The sequence below is a fragment of the Amblyomma maculatum genome, chromosome 1 (assembly GCF_055883805.1).
Source record: "Amblyomma maculatum isolate TAMU_Amacu chromosome 1, ASM5588380v1, whole genome shotgun sequence".
NCBI classification, from domain to species: Eukaryota; Metazoa; Arthropoda; class Arachnida; order Ixodida; family Ixodidae; genus Amblyomma; species Amblyomma maculatum.
In genome coordinates this window covers 438,259,951-438,274,412 of record NC_139344.1, presented here as the reverse complement: position 1 = coordinate 438,274,412, position 14,462 = coordinate 438,259,951, and the positions used below count along the sequence as shown (strand labels likewise).

General features: G+C 48.1%; 1 protein-coding gene across 2 annotated transcripts in view; it reads right to left on the bottom strand.

Moving 5' to 3' along the window:
* Positions 1–14,462, bottom strand: part of LOC146209514 (uncharacterized) — a 425,568-nt gene that overhangs the window by 23,263 nt on the left and 387,843 nt on the right. Inside the window, exon 1 of one of the 2 annotated variants that reach the window (XR_014706555.1) lies at positions 2,215–2,480. The exons of the other annotated variant lie outside the window; for it this stretch is intronic. The gene's annotated coding sequence lies outside the window, so the exon portion shown is untranslated. Of the gene's footprint in view, positions 1–2,214; positions 2,481–14,462 lie in introns of those variants that run through there. 2 annotated transcript variants of the gene reach the window in all.

Here is a 14,462-nt window from a genome sequence, read left to right as displayed (position 1 = left end):
GCTTACACCAAAGTCAAGTTCAAAGGTCAGGTGCCGGTCACTCATTGGTCGGTCATTGGCTACCATATTCATCCAATTAATCCGGTTCTACGCCATCGGCATCTACTTGACCTTTGCAAACTTTCTAATTTCTTCCGGCCCCTAACTTTCTGCCATTTCCTGCTATGTCTTCCTTCCCTTGCAAAGCACTCTGTCAACCTTAGAGCTTATCTGTTACCTTGCCTTAGCATTACATTACATGCCAATCCCAATTTCTTCGTGATTTCTACTACAAGCGTATTAAATGTTACACCAATCATTTTTTTGTTCCACAACTCTCTTGTAGAGCGCAATTTATTTCGAACTCGTTTCATTACCATCGATGTTTCTGCCTCATACGAATACTTCAGATGAATGCTCGTACTCAGCTTGGCAGCGAGCTTCAAAAATGAGGTTCTAGGTTCACGGTGATTGCTCTGGCACCACTGTGAAAAGGGTGCTATGGCAATGGCTAACTACATAATTCGCATTGATATCGTCACTAAATAACTGGGTCAATTAGAGCGGTGCCACACACGAGGCATATAGTTTTCCGATGCTACCCTATGTTTGTACTTATCAGCATAGTTAAACCACAGATCTAAGTTATTATGAAACTCATGTGCGTGTGTCATTCGTGAAGCGAGCCACAAAATTCTGCTTTTAGCGATTTATTAGCTTTTTGGCAGTCAAGAGAAGTAGTTATATCATCCATATTATTTTTGAAACCTTATAAACTGGTCAAAGGTATGAATGTTTAATAAATCACCAGCATTTATATAACACGCTGTATAAGATGGCGAGCAGGAGATGTGGAACTGTGACCCAGTTGGACCCAGGTTGTTGCATGCCGCACGAATGCATGTAGATCGAATATTTAGGGGAATCCCTCAGGGTGTAGTAGATTTGTGATAAGGAGTAATTACGCATTGACATCCACCCAAGTGCAGCAATACGGCAAGAAAAGCTTTCGTTTAGAGCCGTTAGGCTGCGCTTGGGTGGATGTCAATTAGTAATTACCCTTATCACGAATTCGTTTTGTTCAAAATATATATGAAATGGTGCGAAAAGATGCTTGCCTATGATACTGGACATTTTTTCTGCTGTCGAAAAATAAGCGGGCACATATGCAACGATCTGTAAAGAAATAGCTAGCATTCCCTCCTTCTGGGCCCTTTCGCTTAGGAGCACACCCCTTTTCTAGTAGGTGCACATAAATCTGTGTGCCCGCTGTACATTCAGATTTACCAGCTTGAGGAGTTCAATGTTGTGGCGTAGGGAGCTCTATAAAGTATTCCAGCACGCTCCACCGCCTGTACGAACACCTATAGTTGTGAATGCGATCGCTAATTTTAGTTATAATAAAGTACTGTACTTGCCTAACCTATGTTTTGTCCTAGTAGGTTGCAATGCTTTGTTGTAATGAACTGACTGTCTCACATTTATGACCCTTAAAAAGAAATGCTATTGAGCTTGAAGGCAGGAACACAAGACGTCTGATACAAATGTACTTCAGCAATATCGAGGGGCTACGATTATAGCAGTATTCGCTAACCTCCTGATGAAAGTGACAGCTTTAGGTGTGACTTGGTCATTGAGGCAGGTCTGCAAAAGTACCCACTTGTACGCGCCGGGAGCCATAACCTGCTAGTGCCAACAAAAAAATCAGAAGGGATACATAGCAACCTCATACCCAGATACGTACACAAACATGTTACCTAACGATTTTCAATCACCCCGCCGCAATTGGCTCAGTGGCTAATGGGCACAGCTGTTGAGCGGCAGAGCCGGGCGTAATGCCGGCTGGGACGCCCAGGTTTTAATGCACGAAAAATGCGAGGCGTAACATGTACTGTGCGACATCAGTGCACTTTAAAAGCCTTAGTGGGCGGATTAATCCGGAGTCATACAGTACAGCGTCGCTTGTAGCCTGAATCGCTTTTGCATGTTAGAGCTCATTAAATCTAACTAAACCTATTTTAATAGGACGATCTTGGGTTATTCTTCGTAGATGCCGGTACAGATCGACTCTGACTATGCCCGTAAGTTCTAGCCGTTGTCTGGATGAAATAAAACCGCTCCCTAAGGCTAGGGTTACGTAGCAGATGGATTCCACTACAGCCTAGAACAATGTGTTTGTAGGACGCAGCTCGCTAGGAAAACGCTTCGTGCACGATTGTGATTGCACAGGCCTACCTTGCAGCGCGTATGAATCGTTGCCCTTTCACGGCTCCCAATTTCTCAACGGCTCGAAACGCTGGAAGGCCAGATACCACGAGCTCTTCTTCTTCTTCTGCCTTGATACCCAGGAAGGGCGATTGGCCAGGGTTCAGTGTGGACTGCCAAATGTCCTACACAAACTGAATTAGTGCATTGAAGTAATTTTCAACTAAACAAAAACATAAGATTTAAGATCACAAAATTGATTGAAAGGAAAAAATACGAAGTTACAATAAGGAAGTTTGTAAATTTGGAATACAATTAGCAAGGGAATCTGTCCGTAGCTGTGATGTACCCAGTACTGAAAAATTTGAGGCAGCGCAAATACTTTCGCACTCGCACCGAAGGAGAATAGAAGCGGGACCGACAAGGTAAATCCCAAGCGTGCAATTGAAATTTCTAAATGCTCCCTCCTCTGATGTGAAAACCTTCGGCAAGCGAGAAAGAAGTGATCAATCATTTCAATCTCACCGCAAGCCTCATAAAGTTTTGTAGGGCTGATCCCGCATCTACATAAATAAATATTTAGGCGAGGAATCCTGCATCTTATGAGTCATCTTTATCTCACACTGCCGTTATTTACATGAATTAACTTTCCATGAGTATATGAGATGCTCAAGAAGGACTTTTTGTTGGGCAAGTTGGTGCAGCATTTTTTAACAAAAGGACAAAGCGCTAACGACACATTCACAAGAGAGAGGACACGGACAAGCGCTTGTCCGTGTCCTCTCTCTTGTGAATGTGTCGTTAGCGCTTTGTCCTTTTGTTAAAAAATATGAGATGCTGGCTGTAGATAGCAAGGGATCATTGTATGAAGTGGCTAGGTATTGATAATGCTGAAAACGGGACATTCTAAAAATGGTGAAATTAGCGATGGTACATGTAACAAATGCATCAAGAGCGGATTTGGCCAGGAAATCTGCCGCTTAGTTCTCGAAAATACCGCAGGGACCGGGGACCCAGATGAAGCGTATTTCTTTCACCCACCTCGGTATGAGATACTTTAGTGAGTGGCTCAAAAGAGCATCCCGTGCTAACTCCAGTGACCACAAAACAAAAAGAGAGTCTAATAGAAAACTTATTTTTGATTGGCTGCAGGGAACGTTTAGTAGTGCTAGCCCAATTGCCATAAACCTTGCTAAAAATATCGGTGTGTAATCCGGGGTACGCACCGAAGGACTCAAGGAAAGAGGCTCTGAAAAAATTCTAATCGCTGCTTTCTGCGCAGTCACAGACGCATCAGTTGCAATTACAGTGTGATCAGGGAACATATCATGGCATGCATTAGTAATTATTGTCAATTTAGTATTGGCGGCTTATTAACATTCAATATATATTGGCATACATTGATCAATACCCCCTGCCAGTCACGACGGCTTCCCAACAGGTATAGTTGCAGGTAAGATGGTCGACGATGGAATACAATGGCAAAAATTGTCCTGCGAGAATAGCTGTCTGGCTTGTCGACATTTAATATATCTTGGCACATATTGGTTGATGTTATATGCCACTGTCATGAAATCAGCGCAAATTTTTATCAAGCCGGCGCGGCGCGAGGCCCGTGCGGTGTCCCATGGAAGTCTCCACAAAGTTCGAGAAATGCCTCCTTCCCCGCGCGAGAGAGCGCGTAGCTTTGTACTCGTCGCCGTCACCCTCTTTCTCATCACCCGACGATGACGGTTATTCATCAGTCTGGAATACGCAGAGCCCTCCAGAATTTTCTACGGGTCCTAGCCAATGACGACGCGTGGCTCGACGGGAGCAAAAAGGAGCACTTTAACCAGCGAAGTCAAGTGTGTGTGCGCGCTAGTTATGCGCGCCTTAACAGACAGACGCGGAGCGCCCCATTTATGGAGGCCGCGCCGCTTGTGTAGTCAGTCAGTCAGCCAGTGCTTGCGACGTGTTCGCTAGTTCTTTGGCTGGACTCCCGGAGATCACCCGCTGCTGGCAAGCCCACGGACCTGCGAGGGAGCGGCGCTCGTCTTGCATGGCGGCCACATCGTGACTCTCGAGGCGTCGGACTGCCCAGTGAACAATTTGGTGTTTGTTTATGTGACTCTCTCGTGTTTGATCTTTGTTGTAAAGCCTCTGTATTATTGAATACCTTTGTTGTTGCATTCTTAGTGTTTGTATTCTGTGAACCTCTCGTCTGTGCATTTCAAGTGTTATTGTGTATTCATTTGTATCTTCTCTTGCTGTGCATAAATTGTGTTTTGTTTGTTACTTCTGACTCCGACCCTTACTCTGGCTTGAACCGGCGACAGCTGGGCACCAGACGGCCACCCCCTTCTGTCACTACAAGGTACTTGAATACCGGCTGAGCTTGCCGCGGTCGAGGACATCTCCTTCGCGACCGGAACAGCTCCCCCCATTCACTCTAAGGGTGCATGCGAGTGTGCGCACTGTTGAAGGAGCATCGTTAATAATTCCTTCTAATTATTAACGGGTGACAATTAGTCTGGCGTCCGCGACAGGACGTTTGGTGCTCTCAAGCGCAGAGGACGAGAACGAGTTGGAACTGTTTACGAAGAGGTCGTAAACTGTGTAGTAGCAGAGCGATAGCGGGAGGTACCGCACTGAAGAGGGCGTGAAGGTCCATTAAGCAGTGCTATGTGCTAGCATTAGGCAGTTCAGATTGAAGATGAATCTCAAGGAGATTATTGAGTTAGGCCTAGAGAAAGGTCTTAAAGGAGCTGAACTGCGGGAATGGGTGCACCGAAAAGAAAGGGAGGTTCTAGAACAGGCTAAGAAGGAAAGAGAAGAGGCTGAGAAAGAAAGAGAGAGGCAGAGAGAAGAACGAGAGAGAGAATGGCAAAGGGAACAAGCAGAGGCAAAGAAACAAGAAGAAGAGAGAGGAACAGAATGGCTCAGGAAGAGAGCCGAAAGAGAGAAAGAATGGCTCAGGAAATGAGCAGAAAGAAAAAAGAATGGCTCAGGAAGCAGGCCGAAAAAGAAAATAATTCTTAAAAGAGAGAGATATCCTTCTCAAAAAGCTGGCTGAAGTTCGGCGTTTGAAAGGTATCACCGAGCCTCCGGAGGTTACCTTTCCTTATATTAGGAGGTACAGTGAAACGAGTGATTCATTGACATTCACAGGTGCTGTAGAAACTATCTACAGCAGCCAGAATAAGGTTGTGGAGCAGCGTGTTCCTGCAACAGAAATTTCAGCAGAAGACTTTACTGGAACTAAAATTTCTCAGGAAAATGAGATTGTTCCCTCTGAGACGACAGGTTGCACAGAAGCTGCAATGGCAGTTGTCGAGCCAGAAGGCTCTTGCATGTGCTCTTCACCTCAAGAGGAAGGTCAGAATTCTAGCTCCACGTTAGATTGCACCATGCCTAAGTGCATTAGTGACCTAGAGGAAGAGCTGCCAAATAACAGCGAGCCCGAAAGCTCAGATAGAGCTGAAACTGAAGACAGCATTCTTCCAGGAATTCATAGCAGGATTCGAGCGACGGCACTACTACTAAGGAGGTTCTTCGCACTGAGAAAGATGAGAAACCCCCTCCCGCCGAGAAAGACGAGAAAGACGTTTTCTGAGAGAACGGCAGCGCAGATCCTAGGCTGATAGATTCAGATATGGAAGAAATCAAGGACTGCACTGCGATGAAAGAATTCAAAAAACTTTGAGGAAGAAGAAATAAAACAATGTGAGGAGAATGAACTCCCAGTAGAAAAGGAGCCCTGCACTAAGAAGGTACGACTGAAGGCCGTAAAGAAAAGGAAGAAACTGGAAAGAAATAAGTTAGAACAAAATGATTCTCAACGAGATGCTCCGTCAAGACCACAATGTCCTGAATATGCAAGTGAATCCGGAGCACACCTGTCTCGGCCAACAGAGTGAACAAAGAAGTCGAAAATGAAGAGAAAAGAATCCAAACCTACCAAGGCAAGTGAAGTCGAGCAAGAAAGCTCCCGAATACAAACAAGGAAGAAGTTCATTAGGGACTGGAAGCGCAAGCGCAAAGAATAAATCACAAGCCGAGAAGGAAGGAGACTGCCTAATAGAAGCGGTCCTAGGCATGTTTGCGCTAGTTCTGGCCAAGCTTCTGATGGGAAAGCAGAACTCAAGAGTAGAGGGAGGAGCGAGATAAAATCACGAATGAGAAGTATCATTAGAACCAGAAAAAGAGCCAGGACAGGCGTGAGAAAGAAAAGCCAGTGCTTTCTGAGAAAGAAAGCTGGCATGCCTGAAAAATGGAGAGGAACTGATACGTCTTAGAGAGCAGGTGCATCCCGAGTGTGGAAGTATAAACGAAAGTATGCCTTTGATTTGTGCGCTTCTCATCTGAGAGGGTGTGTGTTTCTGTGTTGCTCAGTTTTCATGTGTATGTCAACAATAGTGAGTTGCTATGTTTTTGAACATTATGGCATTGATGTGTGAATTTTGTAATGTGTTATTGCAGTTTGTGAAATTTGTGCAATGTGTGAGTGGCGTGGACATTTGCCCAATGTGGCTTGTGAGCGCATGCATGTACGCGCGATTTTCGTGAATATTGTAGGACAATATTCTTTAAGGGAGGGGCAGTGTCACGAAATCGGCGCACATTTTTATCCATCCGGGGCGGCGCGAGGCCCGTGCGGCGCCGCATGGAAGTCTTCACAAAGTTCGGCAAAAGCCTCCTTCGCCGCGCGAGAGAGCGCGTCGCCTTGTACGCGTCGCCGTCACCCCTCTTTCTCATCACCCGGCGATGACGGTTATTCATCAGTCTGGAACACGCCAGAGCTCTCCAGAACTTTCTACGGGTCCTAGCCAATGACGACGCGCGGCTCGACTGGAGGAAAAGGGAGCACTTTAACCAGCGAAGCCAAGTGTGTGTGCGCGCTAGCTTTAGCGCGCCTTAACAGACAGACGCGGCACGCCCTATTTATGGAGACCGCGCCGCTTGTGTCAGTCAGTCAGTCAGTCAGTCAGTCAGCCAGTGTTTGCGACGTGTTCGCTAGTGCTTCGGCTGGACTCCCGGGGATCACCCGCTGCTGGCAAGCCCACGGACCTGCGAGGGAGCGGCGCTCGTCTTGCATAGCGGCCACATCGTGATTCTCGAGGCGTCGGACTGCAACAGTGCAACAATACCTTTGTAGTTGCATGCTTTGCGTTTGCATTCTGTGAACCTCTCGTCTGTGCATTTCAAGTGTCGTTGTGTATTCCTTTGTACCGTCTCTTGCTGTTCATAAATTGTGTTTTGTTTGTTACTTCTGACTGCGACCCTTACTCTGGCTTGAACCGGCGACAGCTGGGCACCAAACGGCCACCCTGTTCTGTCACCATAAGGTAGTTGAATTCCGGCTGAGCTTGCCGCGCAGGTCGAGGGCATCTCCTTCGCGACGGAAACAGCTACATCCACTCACTCTAAGGGTGCCTGGGAGTGTGCGCACCGTTAAGGGCTCATCGTTAATAATCCCTTCTAATTATTAACGGGTGACAGCCACCGGTCTTAATGGCTTCCCAACAATGTATACTTGTTGGTTCTAGTGGGCAATATTGCACAATGAGCTATGACGATTGGCCAGCATTGCACCTGTCAAGGCATACATTGGTGAATATTGCGATGCCATTATAATTGCTTTTCAGTATCGAATGTATCTGACATCGAGCGTAGGATACCATACATCTTTACATAGGTTCATCAATACTCTCTTGCCATTATTGATGGGCGGTCAACTCGCAATATTTACTGCCATACGGTGGTCAATATTTCACTACTAGTTGACATGGATTCCCACTATTGTATCCATCATGGGTTATAGTGGTCGATATTTTATTGCCCGCTGCGATTGCTCGCCAACATTGCACGCATCATTGTATGCATTGATTGACATGATTCTGTTAGTATAGCTGACTTATCTACATTGAATACACTTTGGCATAGAGTGGTCGTTGTGGCCCCTAAGTTTGGGGAACTTTACAACAATGACTATGACAGGATTATAGTGGTCGATATTGCCACGTGGTGGTGACCAGGGTCGATGACACAAATGAAGAGTCGGTGATTGCACTAAGGAAAGTCTTTATTGGGCTAACTTGCGCCCGCAAAAGATCTAAGCGACTCGGCGGCGGCGATATAAACAAACGTGCTCGTGGATCGTCGAACAAAAAATTCCCGTCAAACTCTTCAACGCTCAATTTAAAGGCGGCTCAGAACAATCTAGATAACGTCCCATACTAGCACAACCTGGAACATTGTAGAAACATACGCAAGTGACCGGAATCTTCGAGACAGATCACGGCGCATCGTTCGCGACAAAGAAAATAACAAAATTGATACGCGTGCCAGAATCACAGTGATGAGGCCGCATGCCGGCGGCTGTGAAAAAAAACAACAAAAATACAGTTTTCAAGGTTTTGCAGCATTACTCCCTCCTTAAAAACATAGCTTCGATGCTCCAAAATAAAGTAACTTAAATAGTAAGATTAAAATGTTGAAAAATCAAAGATTCATTAACGCGCGTGATAAGGCTTCAGACGAACAACATGTACGATTTCTGGGCATGTGCGTCGCCGTTGTGATGCTGACGTTCCGTCGGGAGTGACTTTATGGTCCAGTGGTCCGACGCGGCGAATGATTTTCTACGGCCCAAAAGTATCGACGCAACAACATTTCACTTAGTCCGCGACGGCAAATTGGTGTCCAAACCCACACTTGGTCTCCTCGATTGTACGCTGCGTGGCATCGTCGTAAGTTGTATTGTCGGCTGTCGGTGCGATGTTGGTCTTTATTACGCAGCCTTGTGAGTCGTCGGGCTTCCTCTGGAAGCTGTAAGTAGACGGCGACGTCAAGGTTGTCCTCGCTGGTGACGTTGGGCAGCATTGCGTCGAGCGTCGTCGTGGGGTCCCTGCCGTACACAAGCTTGAACGAGGTCGCTCTGGTCGTCTCCTGGACTGCCGTGATATACGCGAAGACCACGTACGGTAAGATGGCGTCCAAGGTCTTGCGTGTAGCAGCGACGTACATGGCGATCATGTCCGCGATCGTTTTGTTCAGGCGCTTCGTAAGGCCGTTGGTCTGGGAATGGTACGCAGTTGTTCGTCGATGGCTTGTATGACTGTATTCCAGGATGGCTCGCGCCAACGCTGCCGTAAACGCCGTTCTCCTGTCCGTGATGAGCACGTCTGGGGCGCCGTGTCGCAAGATAATTTGTTCGACAAAAAGTCTGGCATCTTCTGCCGCGGTAGCACTGGGCAGCGCTTTTCCTTCGGCATAACGGGTAAGGAAGTCTGTTGCCACTATGATCCACCTGTTACCCATAGACGAAGCTGGAAAGGGGCCGAGGAGTTCCATCCCAATTTGTTGAAAGGGCAGGTCTGGGGGCGGAATCGGTTTAGTAGTCCTGCTAATATGATAGGCGGCGTCTTGCGTCGTTGGCACTCACAACATATCTTCAAGTAGTGGGCTACTTCGACAGGCAGTTGCGGCCAGTAGTACTTCTTAAGGATTCGACGCAACGTCCATGCAAATCCGAGATGGCCTGCTTTGGGCTCATCATGCAACGCCTACAGAATTTCCTGCCAGAGGGGTTCAGGCACTACAAGAAGTTGCGTGGTCCTGTTGGATGCGAAGTTCTTCACGGCGAGGCCGTTGCTTAACGCGAACGATGATAAATGTCGATTGAACACACCAGGAGGGGAAGCGGTCTCTCCTTCTGAGTAATCAGCTAGCGCTTTCAGCTCAGGCTCTGATCGCTGTTCTTATGCAAAACTGCTGGTGCTTACCGGTCCCAAAACTGCGTTGTCGTCATCGTCCTTCGGGGAAGCGTCGACGGGAGCGCGTGATAAGCAATCAGCGTCGGAATGCTTCCGGCCTGACTTATAAACTGCAGTCGAATTCTTGAAGTCGTAGGCTCCATCTGGCAAGGCGGCAAGAAGTATCTCAAATTAGCCAGCCAGCAGAGCGCGTGATTGTCGCTTACTGCCTTAAACTAATGGTATAAACGAATCTTAGAAGTAGCCCAGGTGATCGCGAGGCACTACTTCTCGAGGCACTACTTCGGCTTTTGTGAGGGACCTGCTAGCGTAGGCGATTACTTTCTCCTGTCCGGCACTCTTACGGACGAGAACGGCTCCTAGGCCCACACTGCCCGCCTCGGTGTGAATTTCGGTCTCGGCGTTTTCATCAAAGTGGCCAAGTACAGGAGGGCACTGCAGGCTGCGCTTGAGTTCGTCAAAGGCTTCTCCTTGCGGCGCTTCCCATTTAAAAGGTACGTCAGCCTTTGTAAGGTGCGTTAACGGTCCGGCAATGCGCGAAAAGTTTCTGACAAATCGTCGATAATAAGCGCACAACCCAAGGAATTGGCGCACAGCTTTGTTGTCGACAGGCAGTGCGAATTCTGTGATAGCATTTGTTTTCTCCGGGTCTGGGCGAACATCATCCGTACTAACGATGTTACCCAGGAACCGCAGTTCTTCGTAGACGAAGTGGCACTTCTCTGCTTTTAGCGTTAGTCCCGATGACTTGATGGCTTCTAGCACTGTTTGCAGTCGTTTTACGTGAGCTTCATAGTTTGACGAGAAGGCATCAACGTCGTCCAAAATAACCGAACAAATTTACCACTTCAAGCCTGCCAGGACTGTGTCCCTTACTCGTTGAAACGTGGCTGGTGGGGAGCAGAGGCCAAAGGGCATCACCTTAAACTCAAAAAGGCCGTCCGGTGTGATGAATTCTGTCTTCTCGCGATCTCTTTCGTCGATCTCAATTTGCCAATATCCGCTCTTCAGGTCCATCAATAAAAAGTACCTTGCATTGCAGAGCCGGTCGAGAGTGCTGTCGATGCGCGGACGCGCTTAGACTCCTTCTTAGTTATGCTATTCAAACGGCGGTAATTAATGCAGAAGCGAAGTGTGCCGTCTTTCTTCTTCACCAAAATGACTGGTGCCGCCCAGGGGCGGTTCGATGGCTGGATTACGTCCTCACGCAGCATTTCCTCAACCTAATCGCGTATGCCTGACGTTCTCGCGGCGGCACACAATAGGGGCTTTGGCGCAGAGGTCAGGCGTGTTCGTCCGCTAATAATGCGGTGCTTGGCCAGTGGTGTTTGTCGTACCTTCGATGATGACGAGAAGCCCTCCCTGTAGCTTCGAAGAATACTGTGCATCTGGTCTATGCTGCTGCGGGCCAATGCCGGGTTGATGTCAAATGAGGGCTGACGAAATTGATCCGGTGCGTCTTCCAGTGGTTGGTCGTGGAGGGCGAATACGTCTTTGAGGTCCGCTAATTCGTCGAGAAAAGCGATCGTCGTGCCCTAGTTGAGATGCCGGTATTCGTCTGTGAAGTTTTTTACCAGCACCTGAGCTTGTCCTTTCCGGAATTTCGCGATGCCTTTTGCGATGCCGACACCTCGTGTCAAGAGCAATTGGATATTTCCTTCGACGATGCCTTCAGCGGTTTCAATGTCTGCGCTATCTACGCTGACTGCGACGCTCGATCGGGGCGGCACGGTCAATTCTCCGTCGAGGACGTTTAGAGCGACGTGTTTCGTCCGTAGCAGTTATGGATTTGTCTGCAGAGAGCTTGATGGGAGCTTGGATCGGAGGTCGATGATCGCTCGATGTTCGTTCAGAAAATCCATGCGCAGAATCACGTCGCGGAAACAGTGCTGTAGGATGACGAAGCTGGTAGGGTAGGTATACGTCCATTTACTGTAACCCTTGCGGTGCATAGCCCCGACGCTGTAATAAGGATTGCCACCAGCGGTGCGGAATAATGGGCAGTCACAAGTGGTCGTCAATATATTGAGCTGGGCGGCGAATGCTCCAGTCATGACAGAGTAGTCAGCACCGGTGTCCACTCAGGCGGTAACCGTGCGTCCGTCGACAGTAACCTCAAGGCCGCTTGTTCACGTCTACTATTGCACGTTGGCTTCGGTGTTCGATGTCTGCTTGTGGACTAGGCACACCGTCGTAACGTCACTGGGCCGCGATGTCAACTTCAAGTCCGGTCGCGATCTCGTCGACCTTGTCGTCGTGTGTTGCTTTAATGCAGACTACGACAACGTCGTTGTCTGCATTAAAGGAACCTCACCTCCAAAGGTTGCTCTATTTAGTTTCCCCTGCGCGGCCCTGGGGACCTTCCCCGCGCACTCTCATCGTAGTTACGGCCTGGCGACGCAAAGCGGGCCCTGTACGGCGATGGGGACCTGAACAGACGGCTTGGTGGCGCAATCTCACCGCTACGTAGATAGTGGTCGATTTCATGCGGTCGTTCACCTGGTCGTGGTCTTGGAGCGTCGACAGCAAATCCACGCAGACCGATTCGTTGGTACGGGCAGAGACGGAGATGTGTCTGGCCTCACCACAATGGAAGCAGAGCGGTAGGTTGTTAGATGTCCTCCAGGTGTCGCATTTCCTGGGGCTTGGTGAGCGTTGGTGGACTTGGCGGGCAGGAGCCAAGGGGCGGCTTTCGGGGGCAGGATGGAAGAGACGAGAGCTTGGGAGGTCGCGTTGGCTTGGAAGGTCACGTCGGGGTGCAGGTCGACGTAATGAAACAGCATAGTTCATCGCTGCTGATTCATGCACTGAAGCCGTCGGAGTCGTCGCTTGAGGAACGCCCGGTGCCTGCTGGACTTCTTGATGTACGGCGTCCACAAGCATCACCATCTGGGGTTGTTGTGATGATGGCAGCGATCTGTGGCGCTGCTCTCGCACGATCTCCCGGATGAGGTCCCGAAGATTCTCTCCGCTTGCAGATGCGCTGGATTAGTAGCTTGAGTAGTCCGGTTGAAGTGGTCTCTCGTATTGGCGCATCCGGGTGTCCAACGTCTTCTCGATGGTAGATGCTTCCGTTTCAAATTCCACCACGGCGGTTGGCGGATTTCAGACAAGACCTGCAAAAAGCGGTTCTTTAAAGCCTCGCATTAAAATTCGGCTCTCTCACCTTCGGTCATGTTAGGGTCGGCGCGGCGAAAGAGGTGCTTCATCTCCTCAACGTATGCCAGGATAGGCTCGTTAGGGAGTTGAAGTCTTGACTGAATGATGGTCTGGGCTCTTTCCTTTCGGATGACGCTTGAAAAGGCATTCAAAAACGGTTCCTAGAAAATCTCCCAATCCTTCATAGCTGCCTCATAATTTTCGAATCAAACTCGGGCATGTCCTTGAAGACAAAGTACTTGAACGAAAGAACCTGCCGCTATAACGGGGGGCCCCATGCATAAGTAAGGGCGATATGCTGGCGATGGTTGCTTCGCGTCGGCCCTTTGGCGCACATAAAGGCGCGAGTAACAGTGAGCGCGCCGCACCTTGCAATGCGAATAATGACTACGAAGCGGCAAGGATATAAATAAGTTTAACATTATTTTTCAGCTGTAAAAAACAGTCTTGTTGAACGGTTGTGCTAGCGCGAACGAAGAAACCATAGGCAACTTATCGGTCTTCGGCTGCACAGGGCTGTCGAGGCAAGCAAAGGTAGCAATGGTATTTTCCGGCCATCTCATTTTTGTATTTTCGGGGTTTCCTGCTGTATCTGGGGAAAAATGCAGAGGTGAGGTTTCTTTACCGCCTGTAATGAAAGGGGGTTTGTGACGGTACTCTTCAAAGTAGCAAGCACCATTTATTGTGTCAGTCTATAATCATAAATTTAGGTAAATAATGTCAATTAAGGATTGCAAACAAAACATTTTCTTTGGCCCTCAAGGCAGCTTCCAGCTATATGTACCTGGTTTCCTTCGCCTGCCTCTGAAATGCCTTTTTTAGCCCTTGGATCAAAGTTGCTTGGACAATCAGTATTTGTGTAAAAATGATGCACATCATATTTCAATTGACTTCAGATACCATCTGATGACTACATAACCGAAAATTACCACTAATCTCACTGAAGGTCCTTATATTTGCTTGAGTGACAGCCTTTTATCACTTTAACAGGCTAGAAAATTATTCATATGAATACGAAATGGAGGCTGATATTTTCCTTCGTATATTTTCTAGGATACCCGAGAAGAGACAGCGTGCCCCTGAGTGACGTCCTCTCCAAGAAGGCTGCGGCCGCACTCAAGCGATGGCTCGTAACAGTGAACTAATGTGACGGCGGGCACAACGAACAGGGAAACGTGACATCTTCAACTCAGCATAGAAGCTGAAAGCCGGAATAAATTGCTGAGAAGCCTTACAAACTTAGTAAGCTGTAGGTGCTACATTTTTATTATGAGGGCTTAGAGCCTGCCTCGATTATTTAAGAAAAACCAATAAAAAGTGCAGTTTACACAAACATTTGTCGATGCGCAGGCTTTTTTAAGC